The sequence below is a fragment of the Coenobita brevimanus genome, chromosome 97, assembly GCF_032717465.1.
Source record: "Coenobita brevimanus isolate Jiangsu-jjx chromosome 97, ASM3271746v2, whole genome shotgun sequence".
Taxonomy (NCBI): Eukaryota; Metazoa; Arthropoda; class Malacostraca; order Decapoda; family Coenobitidae; genus Coenobita; species Coenobita brevimanus.
The window spans coordinates 49,916,917-49,932,395 of NC_137050.1; positions in this window are offsets into that span (position 1 = coordinate 49,916,917).

A 15,479-nucleotide genomic window follows, 5' to 3' on the forward strand; every position below is an offset into this window, starting at 1 on the left:
CAAAGGCCAAAGTAGGGAAATAGAAGAGGAGATGGCATTATGGACAAAATTGACGTGGAGAGTAGGTATGACGGTCGGGAGCGTAAAATATATATATATATATATATATATATTTTGACTCCCGTGACTCAGAAAAAAAGTGGTAAGACAAAGATCAAGGAGTAACGAAATGGCAGCAGAGATGATGGAACAGAGTGAGGCGCAGTGGAGGTATAGCGAACGGGGCCGTAAAAGATGACTGGTTTGACTCTGCCTGACACACCATAAGTCACGCCCTGCAGTTCCACCCCCACCCTCCCCCAGGCAGGATATACGACGAGGAGCGCCGTATGTTAACCCGACCATCCGTCACACCTGTTATTTTTTCCCGCCCTCCCGCCGAACTAGTCCTAACAATTGCCATCAACAAATCATTCCGGTGACAGATTCGCGTCGGGTGTTTTGTGTCCCTTCGTGTAGTTCCCGTGTGTGCATCGGCGTCATACGGGATGCAGTGTCCTCTCGTCCGCCGCGGGTTTTGAAATCCAGGCCAGGAGAGTGTGAACCGGTTTTGTATTTATATGAGTCTTGAAATGTACTGTGTCTCTTCCGTAAGCTGCATGGCGCTTGTCGGAAGGGGGAAAAACATAGTGCTGTGTTAACTATAGGGCCTTATTGTGGGGCCTTTGAACTTCGCAGAGCTTCTTCCTAACTGACTTGTTTTGCACATTATGGCGCGTAGCGGGAGGAGAAAAAACATGGTGCTTTGACTGTAGGGCTTACATAGGCGCCTTCTGGGGTCTTTGCCTCTGTTTTACTGATTTATTTTGCTCATGACAGCTCTTTTTCCTATTACGTGTTGCTAATCAGACATTGTCGATATTAAAAGGATAAAAATACCATGTAGGAGATTCATAATAGACAAAATAAATCGCTAAGGAAGAGGAGCTACGGAGCCTCTTTTCCAACCAGAGTGCATCTTTCTGTGTGAACCTTCTTGGCCACAGGATGTCATTTACAGTATGTTATAATCTTCCTCAGTTTAGATGAGAAAGACAGTAATGGATAGATTAATGACAACTCTATCTTGCCAATCTGAAAATTCTCCCTTCGTGTAAATAAAATGATATGGAAGCAGGAAGAACGTATTTAAAAGGGACATAACCTGAGACTAATGGATAATACACAATCGCTTGTTAAAACTAAATTTCCAGTCAGTAAATCCTAACTCACGGCTACACCATATCATCATCATCATCATCATCATCATCACCACAAATCATCAGTATTCAGTCATCAGTAAGCTTGCATCAGTCATCAGTCAGTTCATTGCAAGACAAAGGCCTCTCCCTTCTTTCTCCACTCTGACTTATTAGCTGTTTTCTTGTATCCAGTCCCAGCAGGTCTTCAAATCCTATCTCGTTATCTTGTTCTCAGCCTTCCCCTTCCTCTCACTCCATCTCTGGGTTGCCATTCAGTTGCCCTGTTGTCCAGCTTTTCTTGGAAGGACGTGACCAATCCACATTTATTTTTACGTTTTGATTGTCGTGACTGTATCCTCTCTCCCTTCGTCTCTTCCCTGATAAATTTGTACTATCATATATACTGCATCATGGCACTTTAAATGAGAAACAGTTTTTAAGGTTCTTAGATAGTAAAGCATGCAAAATTATTTCTCACTGCCATCAAAGCTTAATCATTAACTACGAAAACGTCCCTTATACTTTATCCCTGTATTTCTAGACGATTTTATTTAGTTTTTGGGAGACTTTACAAACCAGGAGGGTTGGATATAGCCTACATTAACACTTCACTGGTAGGTTGTTCCCTCATTCTGAATAAAATCGTCTGGTAGCAGCATGTACAAAATTAAAATGACCTCCAGTTGAAGGGATTTTTTTTTTTCAAGCAAACTAAGTGCTTTGATTTTCTCTCCCTGTCTGTCTTGCTGTCTTTTCCCGACCTATCGTGTCGTAGTTAAAATTCCCCGCTTTTGGCACGAGCTTACACGTCAATTCTCAGTCCCTTCCTGGGCATTGAGACTCCCCAGCCACTATTGTGTTAGTGTAAGGCTGAGGGGAAGTGGAAGTGAGAATGCAATTTACAGCTATATGAAGCGGATGGAGAGTTGAGAGATTAATAGCGAGAGTGTATGTGGGTGAGGCGGAGGGAGGAGAGTGTATGTGGGTGAGGCGGAGGGAGGAGAGTGTATGTGGGTGAGGTGGAGGAGGGAGAGTGTACTGTATGTGGGTGAGGCGGAGGGAGGAGAGTGTATGTGGGTAAGGCGGAGGGAGGAGAGTGTATGTGGATAAGGCGGAGGGAGGAGAGTGTCTTTGGATCCTCTAACTGAACAGAGGTGTGCAAAATATATTACCTTGGAATGAGGTACAGAGGTGCATGCTTGCTTTGGTCTTTGTCATTTACCCCCTTCAGTCCAAAGTCGAAATTAGAATACTGTATTATTACTGCTACCACCAGATAGTTCTATTCAGTGTAGGTGACTTTTCGAACTGGGCAGGGTTATATACAGCCTTCAATTACCCATTCAGTATACGAGAGATCTTTGTAGGTAACCGGAAAGGTAGTATTTGCAACCTCAGGCTCATCTGAACGCGATCCTACTGGACTGCTGGCTGAAGTTACCCTTTTCCTGCAGCCCACCGTCCTCCTTTTGCGGGAGAGGATTAGAACTGAGGAACATTTGTGTAGCTAGACACCGGAGCCACCCAGTCACATCGGTGCCACCACGTGAAGGTGTCCCTCCACTGAAATACATCACAGGACTGAGTGATAAATACAACCATTAGTGCTGCTAGGAGATACAAGGGCACGACCTCCTCACTTCATTCCCTCCTGACAATCAGTTCCACCTACGCCGGGCAAAGAGGGAGAGAAGGCAGATGTAAGAGATCAGTCTGGCGCAAGATTCACGATAGGAGAGCTTAGAGTGGGGTGAAAGTTGGGAGGAAGCAGACTTAAGAGATCAACCTGACGCAAGAATGGCGATAGGAGAGTTTTGTGTCAAGAGCGATGTTGGGAGGGAAGGCTGGACGGAGACCATGACGATAAAAAAGAAAAAATCATGAGAAAAATAAAAGCTGGATGGAAATATAATAAAGGGAGAGGAAGAAGACGCACTGTAATAAACCAAACTTATGCTTGAACAACGATAAGAGAGCTTTGAATGTGGTGGAGGGATAAAGTAGGGAGAGGAATACAACGCAAGCAATAAGTCTGATACAAAATGACACTAGGAGACTCTAGAATGCAGTGAATAGATTTTGTTGGGAAGTAAAGAGGTCAGGCCAAGAGTGACAATGAGTTGTGTTGATGGGAACTGGATGAGTTTTTGTTGCAGCCATCTTTTATGGAGTTTGAGGTTTGGAGCTTTGAATGTGGTGGAGGGAGGTGTAGAGAGGAAGCAATGTCTGATACCAAAATGACAGTAGGAGACTAGAATGCAGTGAATGGATATTGTTGGGAAGTAAAGAGGTTAGGCAAACTTGGAGAGGCAGTGAGTTGTGTTGATGGGAATTTGGTGAATTTTTGTTGCTGCCTTCTTCAATGGAGCTCGAATTTTGGCGTCTTTCAACCAGTAGTAAAATAGTTAACACAGCCGAAGAGTAAAATTTGCAAAGACTCAGTACTACGTAACTAGCGAAGTTTTTATGACATCCACCAAAAATAAAGTAATTTGTTGTCATAATTGCTTTCCCACACAGTACTTCCCATGCCATTACTCTGCTTTCCATACAAAGCTTCCCTTGCTAACACTTTAAGCAGGACACGTAAATCTGTTATAAAAACGTAAGCTTTCCCTAAGAAATTCTAACCTAGCAGACTAGCGCTAAGATCTTTGTTGTTATAATACGATACCAATATAGATATTAGTAAAATTTAGGCCAGTCACTGAAATTCTATATCTCCCACATCTTTGCGAAAAGTTAAAAGAGAATTGAATATCCTTATAAAGAGGCACAACACGTTACCCGAGTCTCAGATTCAGAAAACAGAAAATTACCATTACGTATTTTCTGCACGTCAAATTTTCCTTTGTATTTCTCCAGATTTTACACGCAGGTCAATTATTCTAACCCACTTTGATAGTCTCGTCGACACGCTAGATGTCCACTTCTCACTCGTCTCAGGAGCTCTTTCAGATCAAGCAGAACCAGAGTGAAAGAGATGTATCTAAGTGTTTACCTCTTCCCTCACGCCCAGCCCTTGCAGTCAATCTCAGTAGCTGCGACAAGAAAGCCTCTAAGCCTCTCTCAGCACATCACTACTCTCTCTCTGACCCACCCCAGGCCGCGCTTCCCCATGCGAGATATGCATGATATTTACACGGATGGAGGATTAGCTCTTTCAGGCCTAGAACGTCTTTTTTAGCTTTATTTTTTTTTCTCCGAGATGATTTGTGTTATTAAGCTTTGGGGAGAATTTTCACAGTGAAGGAGACTAACGAGGCTTTTCCTTGTGTAAATGAGGTCGTCTTGAGGTAGCTAGATCGAACATAACCTCATATGACTCACTCGCAGTTGAATTATACCATCTGGGGTTAGCAGAAATAGAATGCTAGAGTTGTCCCGATCATTAAGGATTATAGGAGAAAGTTTTAATATTCAGGCTCCGAGAACTCACGCTTAGCTGAACAGAATCGTGTCGTTTTAACTCAAATAGAGTGGATGAGACCAAAGAAGGGTTCAAACAAAATATAGATGAAAAAGGTTGGTGTTGAAGATGCGTTGATGGTTGCATTGAACACTATCCTAATACCATTAATTTTTCTTCTACAGGCTTGTCAGGGGTTTAACTAAAATTCCTTGGAGGGAGCAATAACGAAATACAAAAGACGTCATTGTAGTAAAAGGGTTCAGAAGGATGTGATAGCAGGATTGAACACTCTTATAAACCCCATGCCCAACAGTCTCCTGACAAGGTCGAGATGTTGATAGAGTTGAGGCATCAGATTCCACGCCGACTCTTGAAGTAATATTTAGCGCGTAAGAGACAATCACAATCACATACAGACGGAGATGGGCTTGAATTCCACCTCATAACATCCTCAAGTACACAATATACCAACATGGCCAAAGAGCTGAGTGAGCCTATTCATCAGGTTCTGTGCTAGTTCCTGCCACTGTGCTCGCTTCTGTTGTGCTGTTGTTGGCCATATTTTCTCTCTCTCTTCATATGCTTTTGCTGAGGAATTCTAAAGCTGCTCATGAAGGAATACCTTATATATTTGCTTGAAAGTGATTTCGCCCATCTAGATTTGTATTTTCATAAGTGTATATTGTCTCTATTTGTATGCATTTTTATTGAGAGAGGCATGTATATGTTCGCGTAAATCAGTGGGCCAATAACAGACTGAGTGAGAGAGCGTGAAAGTTAGTGAGAGAGAGAGAGAGAGAGAGAGAGAGAGAGAGAGTTTGACAGTGACGGATGAGAATGACAGAAACTGCGAGTGTACAAGAAAAAGTGGGAGAATTTGAGTGAGAAAAAATGAAAGTGAGTTTGAGACTTAGTGTGTAAGAGAATGAAGAGGGTGTGTGAGAGAGCATAAAGGGAGGGAAAGGACGAATATCAGTCAGCGTGAGACAGAGAGCGAGTGTAAGAGTGAGAGTATAGAGAGTGAATGTGAGAGAGAGAAAATTGATTCAAGTAAGACTATAATGCGTAAAAATAAGTAACATTGTGAGACTAATAGTGAGATTAAGAGAGAGAGAGAGAGAGAGAGAGAGAGAGAGAGACTATGGATCTGAGCGTGAGTTTGGGAGTGAAAATGTGAGAAAGGACAAGTGAGCGAGAGCCTGAGAAAGTGAGTAAGACATGAGGCTGAGAAAATGTGAGTGAGTGTGTGGGTGTGAGAGAGTGTATGAGATAATCATCGAGTGGAGAAGATCCCATGAAAGCAGTTAAGTGGGTGTGAAAAGAGAGAGAGAGAGGGAGAGAGAGAGGGTGTACATAATTGTATTCGTTTGTTTGTGTGCTTCTTCCTTCCTTTGTGTGTGTGTGTGTGTCCTGAGAGAGAGAGAGAGAGAGAGAGAGAGAGAGAGAGAGAAATATCACAAATGTTCAAATTTAATCAGTGTCCACCTGTTATCTCTTGATGTGAACCATTCTTCCTCATTTTTTATATGCAGTAATAGGAATCCTGTACCGATTATAAGAAACTAAAGGGTTGTGGATTCTCTTGCATCATCTAATTTTTCTGTGGCTTATTGTGATTGATTTTTAGTTCGGGTGCAGAAAACTGATTTATTTTTATTGTGTGTGTGTGTGTGTGTGTGTGTGTGTGTGTGTGTGTGATCTACTACCATAATATTTGTGTTTGGTTTTTAGTTAGAGAGCATTTTATTTTGTTGTCTTGTTTTGCTATAACCTTCCTTGCTTATACAGCCACCAAACCCCAGACATTTTCATATGTTGTATTTGTGTATTCGCTAACCATATTGACAGCAGATTTCTTTCCCACATTGTTGTTGCATCTGCCAGTTATTAAATAGTCTTATAAAAACTGTAAAGTAAGAAAAAAGTCTGATAAAGTCTGATAATTAGCAACTCTGAAGCAAAGTTTAGTAAGTCTCTCAGGCTCCTGTGATTGATCCCTAGCTGAATGAAATCATCAGGAACAATATAGGAACAATTCTTTAGTTTTCTGATTATGAGAGGGTTGATGGTGACAGTTTTCAACCTCTCAGGCTTATATGACTCGCAGCTGAATATAGTCGTCTGCTGCTAACTGAAAAAAATGCTATAGTGGTTTTCCTCTAACTTAGCCTGTAATTGCCATCTCTCCATCCTGAAAGCCGAGTTCGTGCAAGAGATTAACACCAGAATATGATACTAGTCACGAAGAATGGTATGAAGAGGATGTTGGACTCTCTCTCTCTCTCTCTCTCTCTCTCTCTCTCTCTCTCTCTCTCTCTGCCACCTAGCTACGTGAAATCAGCTGTAAGAGGACGAGAATCTGGGCCAAGTTAAGGCGAAAGAACTACAGATGAAGTGAACAGGGTAAAGCTCAGCACGCAGCTCAAGACGACTGTATGATGGTTACCGTGAGTGTTCGACCGACCGTGTGAGTTAGATGGGCCATTTTGAGTCAGCTGGGCTACTCTGAGTCAACTTGGCTACTTTGAGTCAACCTGGCTACTTTGAGTCGTCTGGGCTACTTTGAGTCAACTGGGCTACTTTGAGTCAACTGGGCCACTTTGAGTCAATCGGGCTACTCTGAGTCAACCGGGCTACTTTGTCACCTGGGCTGCTTTGAGTCAACTGGGCTGCTTCGATGAGACCGAGGGCTCGCATAAATTCTGGTACATGTCCTCTGTCGCCGGGGATGGGGAGGGGAGGGGAGGGGGAACTCGAGGCAGCACAAGGAGAGCAGGGTTGGCATTAAATCAGAGGTCTTAGCCAGAATTAACAAGTCTTTATTGCGATTTACTTTACTCTTTTCACTTTATCCTGGTCTGAATTTGCCTTATTTCCAATCTGAATGCCGTGTTGCAATAGCAGATTAATACCAGTATATGCTGGTCACGGAGAAGTGCTGTGGAAAGGATGTGGAGCTGTAACACTGTCTTTTTAAGCCACTGAGCGATGTGAAATAACGTGCAGGAAGATGAAAATTAAGACCAAATTAAGGCGACAGAACAGTGCTATGAGAAATCGCTTTATTTTTCTTATTTGCTCTAACCTGCTCACAGTAGCTTGGTTGGGAAGTGTATGGTAGCTGTGTGAGTGAAGACAAGAGTATGGCCAAGCAATACTATACACGACTTAAGCTCAAGAATGTTTGTGAATACGGAAGCAGCAGGTTCACGAGTCGCACGCACCATTTAGTCTACATAACAACGTGAATTTACCTGGGTTCCTTTCTTAGCCCGGAATATTAGCGTCCCCCTTTTGCCCTTCCCCTCATGAACCCCAACCCTCGTACATCGACTCTTGGTAACTCTCACAGCGGCGGGATCTCCTCTTTCCTTGTCGTTCTCTGCATAAAAGTCCATTGCAAAAGAGAAGGTATTCCCCTGGGGTATTTGTATGACAATGGTTTTGAGACGGAAGATGGTGTTATGCCTCCCTCGCTCACCTCACGTACAAGGGAGACGCCAAAAATTTTTCCAGGTGACTAAAACTTTCCCCAGGTCGGCGCTGCATCAGATTCCAAGGCATCATGGACATCGAAGTGATTTATCTGAATATAAGCAGAGCCGATATTCTGTGTAAATTAATGAGATTTTTTTGTGATTCTTTACAGGCTGAAAGTTATTGGAAATTCTAGGGAATTGTGTGTGTGTGTGTGTGTCGCAGCATATTTCGTTATTCACTAGTGGAAAAAGATAATGCAGCAGCTGTACATCCTTTCCACAGCACTTCTTCGCGACTAGCATCATATTGGTGATCAGTGGAGACATCTAACCCCCTCCAAATGGAAAATATGTATCCTAAGCTGAATAAAATCGTCTGACGCTAGTAAGAAAAGAATAAAAATAACGTCCGTGGACTGAAGTGGTTATAAACAGAGACAAGGGTCCGTATTCTCCCAAACACCTCTTCCTCAGCGATTTATTTTTGGATACGGCTGGTTAATGTAATTCTTTGTGTATTTTAGTATGAGCATGGTGGTATTTGAATGACTTAAATGACACAGATGATAGTAAGGGATAATAAGCAAAATAAATCGCTTAGGAAGATGTGTTAGGGAGCTTCCTGAACCGAGTGACTGGGAGTAGGAGCCATTGTTCTCTCCGACAAGTAGAGTATGTTTTCACCCCTGTTTGTTCGTCTGTGTGTCTGTCTGTTAGCAGAATTACTAAAAAACTAGAAAAGATATTTGGACTAAATTTAGTGGGAAGAAAGACCATGTCCCAGGGAACACTCGATTAACTATTGGGACCGATGTTTGTTATTGTGTTTGTTGGTAGGCTTACTCAATAACTGAGAGAGAGATTTGGACCAAGTTTCGTGGACAGACAGCCCATGTCCCAGGGAACAATCGATTAACGTTCGGGACCGATCCGGATCGAATTACAGATTCTGGATCCAGAAAACACTTTTTTGCGAAACCCTAATCAGTGATGAGAAAACCTAACCCATTATGAAGAGTGGTTTGGAAATTGCGTTGCCCTTGTCGGAGAGATGCGCTCCGCTGGGTGCCCCTCTAGTTTTATTTATTTGTTTATTTATTTACCGTTTCTGACTCGGACATAGGCATACAGTCCCCAAATGCCCAGCTGTTCCCCTACGGGTCTCCCACCTTCACATGTCACCACTTCGACGCCAATACCCACCGACCACACAGACTGCATATTCGGGATGCCTCATTCAGGACTAGTGATAATTTCATCGGGGGTATTTTCATTCCGTGTCACTGGCGCCCGTATTCACTTCAGTGAAGGAAGCTCCCAAACACCTCTTCCATAGCGATTTATTTTTGGATATGGCTGGTTACAATCCTTTTGTACATTACTTGTGCAGAGAATGGCGATGTTTGATGGATTTACTGTATATAATACAGAATATGATAGATTGACAGTAAGGTGTAATAAGGAATATAAATCGCTTAGGAAAAGGTGTTAGGGAGCCTCCTTACGACGAGAATACATGCCTTGGTCTTGTACAGGATTAGCCAAGACTGATTTAGTGAAATATAAAGAAAAATGTTGCCTGTTTATTATGGAATCGATCTTCCGTTCTTTCTGCTCTCTCTCTCTCTCTCTCTCTCTCTCTCTCTCTCTCTCTCTCTCTCTCTCTCTCTCCCCACTATACCCTGTTTACTCTAACTTGACCTAAAATTACCTTATCTCCGTCTTGATTACCGAGTTTTTGCAAGATATTAACACTAGAGTATGGTGCTTGTGGAGAGAGAGAGAGAGAGAGAGAGAGAGAGAGAATTTTCCTTCCAGTGAACCACGTGTAATTGAAGTAAAAAAAGATATTAACACTAGAGTGTGATGCCGGTCGTGGAGAGAGAGAGAGAGAGAGAGAGAAATTCTCTCTCCAGTGAACAATGTGAAATAAAGTGAAAAAAAAAAGATATTAACACAACACTAGAGCATGATGCCGGTCTTGGGGGGGGAGAGAGAGAGAGAGAGAGAGAAAAAAAAAAAATTATCCTTCCAGTGAACTACATGAAATAAACTGAAAAAAAAAAGAAAAAAGAAAAAAAAAATATCTTGGCCAAGTAGAACGGCTGTACCAAAACTTTCCCTTAAACTTCTTAAAATCCGATGATCCAATTTTGCAGTGAAAAATAGGACGTTTAGGTGAAAGCAATCGTTGGTGTTTGTTCCTTGTTCCCTCTCTCAATCCCTCCTTTATGACTGGTTAATATACCTGAATTATTAGCGACATTAATTTGCAGCGGAAGAACAGGTGTCATAGAATACATTACAGGTTCTTATTATGATCAGCTATCGCGTGTAATGATCTCGTTTCGATTTTGGTAATATGATGTTGGGAGGGGAGAAGTGAGAGAGGATCGGGGGAGGAACAAAGATGCAAGAGATGATGGTGAAAAAGGCGGTGTGCGCGTGTGTGTGTGTGTGTGTGTGTGTGTGTGTGTGTGCGTGTGTGTGTGTGCGTGTGTGTGTGTGTGTGCGTGTGCGTGTGTGTGCGTGTGTGTGTGTGTGTGTGTGTGTGTGTGTGTGTGTGTGTGAGAGAGAGAGAGAGAGAGAGAGAGGAGAGAGAGAACCATCAGAGTGACAAACGAGGAAGCAGATGGAATATAACAAGAGGGCAGAGGTATTTATGTGTTTATCCTTCATCAAAATGGGGATAAATTGCTTTCCGCTAATAGCTACCCTCACACCAATCCATAACTTATGAGTTTTAATTATTTCATAGATAATAAAAAAAAGCAGCCATAGACGAATTGAAAGTAGGTCAGTGTGTACAGTATGATACGAGTACTTATATTTTTTTTTTCCTAAATTTTGTATACTGAGAATAAAATCGTTAACTTTCAGTATAATGGAAACACCTAATGTGAATTCATGGTACCTCTGCCTTCATTGGATTGTCTCAGATCGTTTACTGTGCACCTTTTCTCTCTCTTGCCACCACCTCATTCTCTTTACCTCAAACATATCACAAGGCTGAGGAATTACGTAAAGAATGGTGTATTGGCAACAGGACTGACGTTTACAATGCATTCTGGTTCCACTGGTACCACTTGGCGGATTGTGAAAGAGTCGAGCTGCTAATATTACAAACTGAATCCCAGTAACATCTTCCCTCGTTACTGTGGGATCAAACTCTGCGATAACAGGATTACTAGCTCAGTACTATGGCCACTTAACAATTACAGAGGATATATTGGAAACTTAACTGGGATGGAGTACTGCAACTGGGCCGCCTTACTCTACGATTGAGTCCTTGATATGAACTGTAGGGATAGGGATGTTACAGATGCCAAATGGGAAAATCACATATGTGCATCCACCCGCCTTTGTGAGAAGCCTGGTAGAGTTTTTCCGGGATATTCACGACCAAATTGCATCCTGGTTTTTATGTCATCATTGATCACCATTTTACCCCTTGCATCCTTTTCTAGTATTTCCACTTATCATGCGTGCCTCTGCTAAAGTGGACACAGGAGAGGCATCACTAGGGCGTCCACTTTCCCCGCTCGCGTGGATTCAAGTGAAGGGTAAACAGCGGTGGACGGGGAATTTTGGAAAACAGAGTCGGGGCATTTCGGAAAGTGATGGTTATGGCACTAAGGATAATGATGATCAGGCATTTTGGAGAGGGATAGTGTGGCATGTACTGTAGCTTCCCTCGCCAGTGTAGCCAGCATAATACAGGCTTCCCGGAAACCTTAAAGCACATCGGTTAATTCCTTCAGTTTTCCCCGTATTTTTCAGTTTGTCATTCTGTATAACACCAGACTATGATATTTAGCAACAGAAAGTCTCCCTGCGCTCAAAAGGTTAAGGAGAAGTGCATATGATTATTCCAGAAATATACTGTATATGCTAATGTCTGGGCTATCCTTATGAGTAATGACATAAGGGTAACCTCAAGCACTACAAAAATTGGTCCTTGCTCTTAAAAATTCCTGGTAATTATGTCATTGATACAGGTTACACGATACAGCGTTTAATGTAATGGATATTGGGTTTTCCTTATTTCACACAGAGCATCTACCTCTATTGAATTCCTAGTGTTTCCATGAAAAGGCAAGACAAACAGACCTAGTAGCAGAAATCAATTTTAGCCTGGCCAGTATTAGGCCGAGAACAACATAAAACTTGGGGCATAAGAATCCTATTGCCGTGTGTACATTTTAGTTATTTTAGATAATAATTATAGAAATGATGTAAACGTTACCTAGCATAGGGATGATTTTTTTAACCGGAGGAATTAAATGCTTCGTTCGTAGGTGCTTGCAGGTTGATTATAAGGTCTAATGGTAACCTAATTAAAAATGAGAAATAGGTCATCTTAGTGAAGGGAGTAAGGGGTAGACATGCAAGCAGTGAACCCAGGCCATTTTCCACATAGTGAAAATAAAGCGAGAATGATGCAGCTGCAGAGAGAGAGAGAGAGAGAGAGAGAGAGAGAGAGTGTGTGTGTGTGTGTGTGTGTGTGTGTGTGTGTGTGTGTGTGTGTGTGTGTGTGTGTGTGTGTGTGTGAGTGAAAGGAGCAGTAGTTCATTCACCTAAGCTTGGTCCAAATTCTCGACATTTTATTGTTCATTTTAGCTAGTTCAGTGGCAGAAAACGACAATGACACGGCTCTGCATCCTTTTCATAGCACTTCTTCGTAACTAGCACCATATTCAGGTGTTAAAATGTTGTTACAATTCAGCATTTTAGATGGAGAGATGGCTATTGTGGGCCAAGATGAAGTGAACAGAGTATAGTAACAGAAGCAGTGTTGATGAGACGAAGAGCCGTTGATTCTCTCCTGATATCTTATTCACCATGAGTGTGCCGTTTCTTTTTCATGCATATTCCAAAGAAAAAAATATCTTTTTTTTTTTTTCTGTTTCCTCCTTGTCTTTTTAATCTCCTTACCAAAGCTTGATGCCACACCTTCATGACTATATTTCATTGCCAAACAGTCCCGAAGCTTTCTGTGCATATAACTGAACCATTTATCTCGAGACAGCTTTTTCAGATATTCGATGTTGGCCTTTAAATTGGTGTTATTCCAGAAGCTGTAGACAAGGGGGGGAAGGGGGCACGGAACCAGTAAAGACGGGCACAGAATAACCAGACGCTAACCCAACCCTCCTAATAAAGACAAGTTTTCAATTCTGCTTTGAACCCGGGTATGGTACAGCGTGATTTCAATACTGTACCAGAAACATACTTTGAACAATATCACGCGTTGGCTGTCAAATATTGCCCTTCTATTTCTTGCTGTTATTGTGCAGTGTTATTCAGTTTAGGAGAGCGGTTAGGCTGTGAAAGTATTAATAAAAGTTATATACAACCCCGCCAGTTCGAAAAGTTCATTTAGGTTGAACTAAATCTTTTGGAGGTAGTGGGAATAGGATGAAGATGACGTCCTCGGGCTGAAAAGGTAATGAAGACCTCTATTTAAAGCCTACCCCACCCCACTTCTCCCCGAAGGAAAGCCAAAAAAGAACCACACCTCACCGACGGGCAAATAAAGCTCCTGTACTGAGGGAAAATCCATGAGGTTAATGAAACCTAGGAGTCGGTCTAGCATAACCAGTCCCATAGGAGCTGGCATACTAGTAGTAGTAGTAGTAATAGTAGTAGTTATTGTTGTTGTTGCCGCAGGTTCATCTAAATTACGAACCCAGTGGACTGCAGGCTGATGTTGCCCTTCTCCTGCAGTCCACCATCCTCCTTTTGTGAGGGACTGGGAGGGAGCTGAGAGACGTTTGTGTAACAGGGCAGTGAAGCCGCGTGGTTATATCAGTGCCACCACATGAAGGCGACCCTCTCCAGCATCAAACATTGGCATAGCAAGAGAAGGATGTAATGTGGTATTTCTTATAGTGTTTATGGAAAAAAAAAAGAGACACCATAAATATTGAGAAACTGAAGAGGACAGAGTTCAGTGTAGAGAGTTGAGTGTTGCTTGAAGGAAGGGGATAAGGAGAGGAACCTACAGACACTCAGGCTCCTATGACTCACTCTACGCTGAATAAAATCGTCTGGCGTTAAGTGGAGTAGAAAACCAGGGTTGTCCTGACCAGAAACGGCTCATGACACCAGTTTTAAATCTCACGTACTCTTATGACTCAGTATCAGGTGAAGAAAATCCAGGAATATAATACGAGGAATATAATACCAGGAATATAATACGAGAGGAAGTGACCGTGACCTTGTTAACCCCTTCGCTACGAGGTTTCTCTCGTAAGATAAAATAAATTAAGGAGAAAACAATAAGAGAGAGAGAGAGAGAGAGAGAGAGAGAGAGAGAGAGAGAGAGAGAATCGTTTGATGATGGCAACTTTAAAATAGGCATCATCATCAAGGACAACCCCTTCAATCACCTGACGCATTTGTTTTTTCTGCTTTCAGAGGATGTTATTTAGATTAAGAGAGACTTTTCCACCTGGAGGATTTAGATTTAGGCCAAAATAACCCTTTTACCAACACAGGTCCATCCTATGTTAAAATATGATAGTGGGTCATGGAATGCAAGGGGTTAATGGTGACTTTTTTTAAAATCATGCATTGCGAGGGGATTCTGCTGAGTCAGATTCATGGACGAAACCAAGAATAAAATACAGAAGGCTTCACTGTACTAAATGGGAAAACCTAATGATTCCTGTGACGTATTTGGCAGTCTGTTAGTTAATTTCAGACGATCCTGTTCCGTTTTTGAGATTTCCGAACTAAAGAGGTTAGAAATCGCCTTTATTATCCCCAACCTAACTTACATTCTTCAGCCAAACTTAGTCGTGTGTACGTAGAAAATATGAAAAATATATTGTCACAATTGAAAGGGTTTAGGGTTATATTTTTTTTCCTGTTCTTTGTAATTTTAATGTGTGCGAACTGTATTTAACTCTTAAATCGGATTGGAAGATACTTTTTTGTGCAGGGAAGAAGGAACCAAAGGCCAGAAGCTTTTAGAAAGGGAGGAGTTAGATATAGTCTCGTTTAAATCCTTTCATTACTTAGGAACTCTAGTAATCTGAAGGAAAAAAAGGTCAGGTTGTTGCCCAAACAAATAAATAAATACATAAATAAACTAACAAGCACTCTGAGTGAGCATACCTCCGCCAGTGCCATTGCCATTAAACAGGATCCGCATCCGGATCCGTGGAGATATTGTGTAGAATACATTGGATTCGGATCCTTCCTCAAATATAATAAATTGTTCCTTAACCCATTGCCCACCCTTACACAAAATTGAATTGAAATTCACTGAGAACATCTGGAGATATTATACATAAGATAAGGATCCGTCCCCAAATTTAATGAATTCTTCCTTGGCCCATGGCCCGCCCTTCCACAAAATTTCATTGCAATTCAATGAGAACTTTTGGAGATATCGTCTGG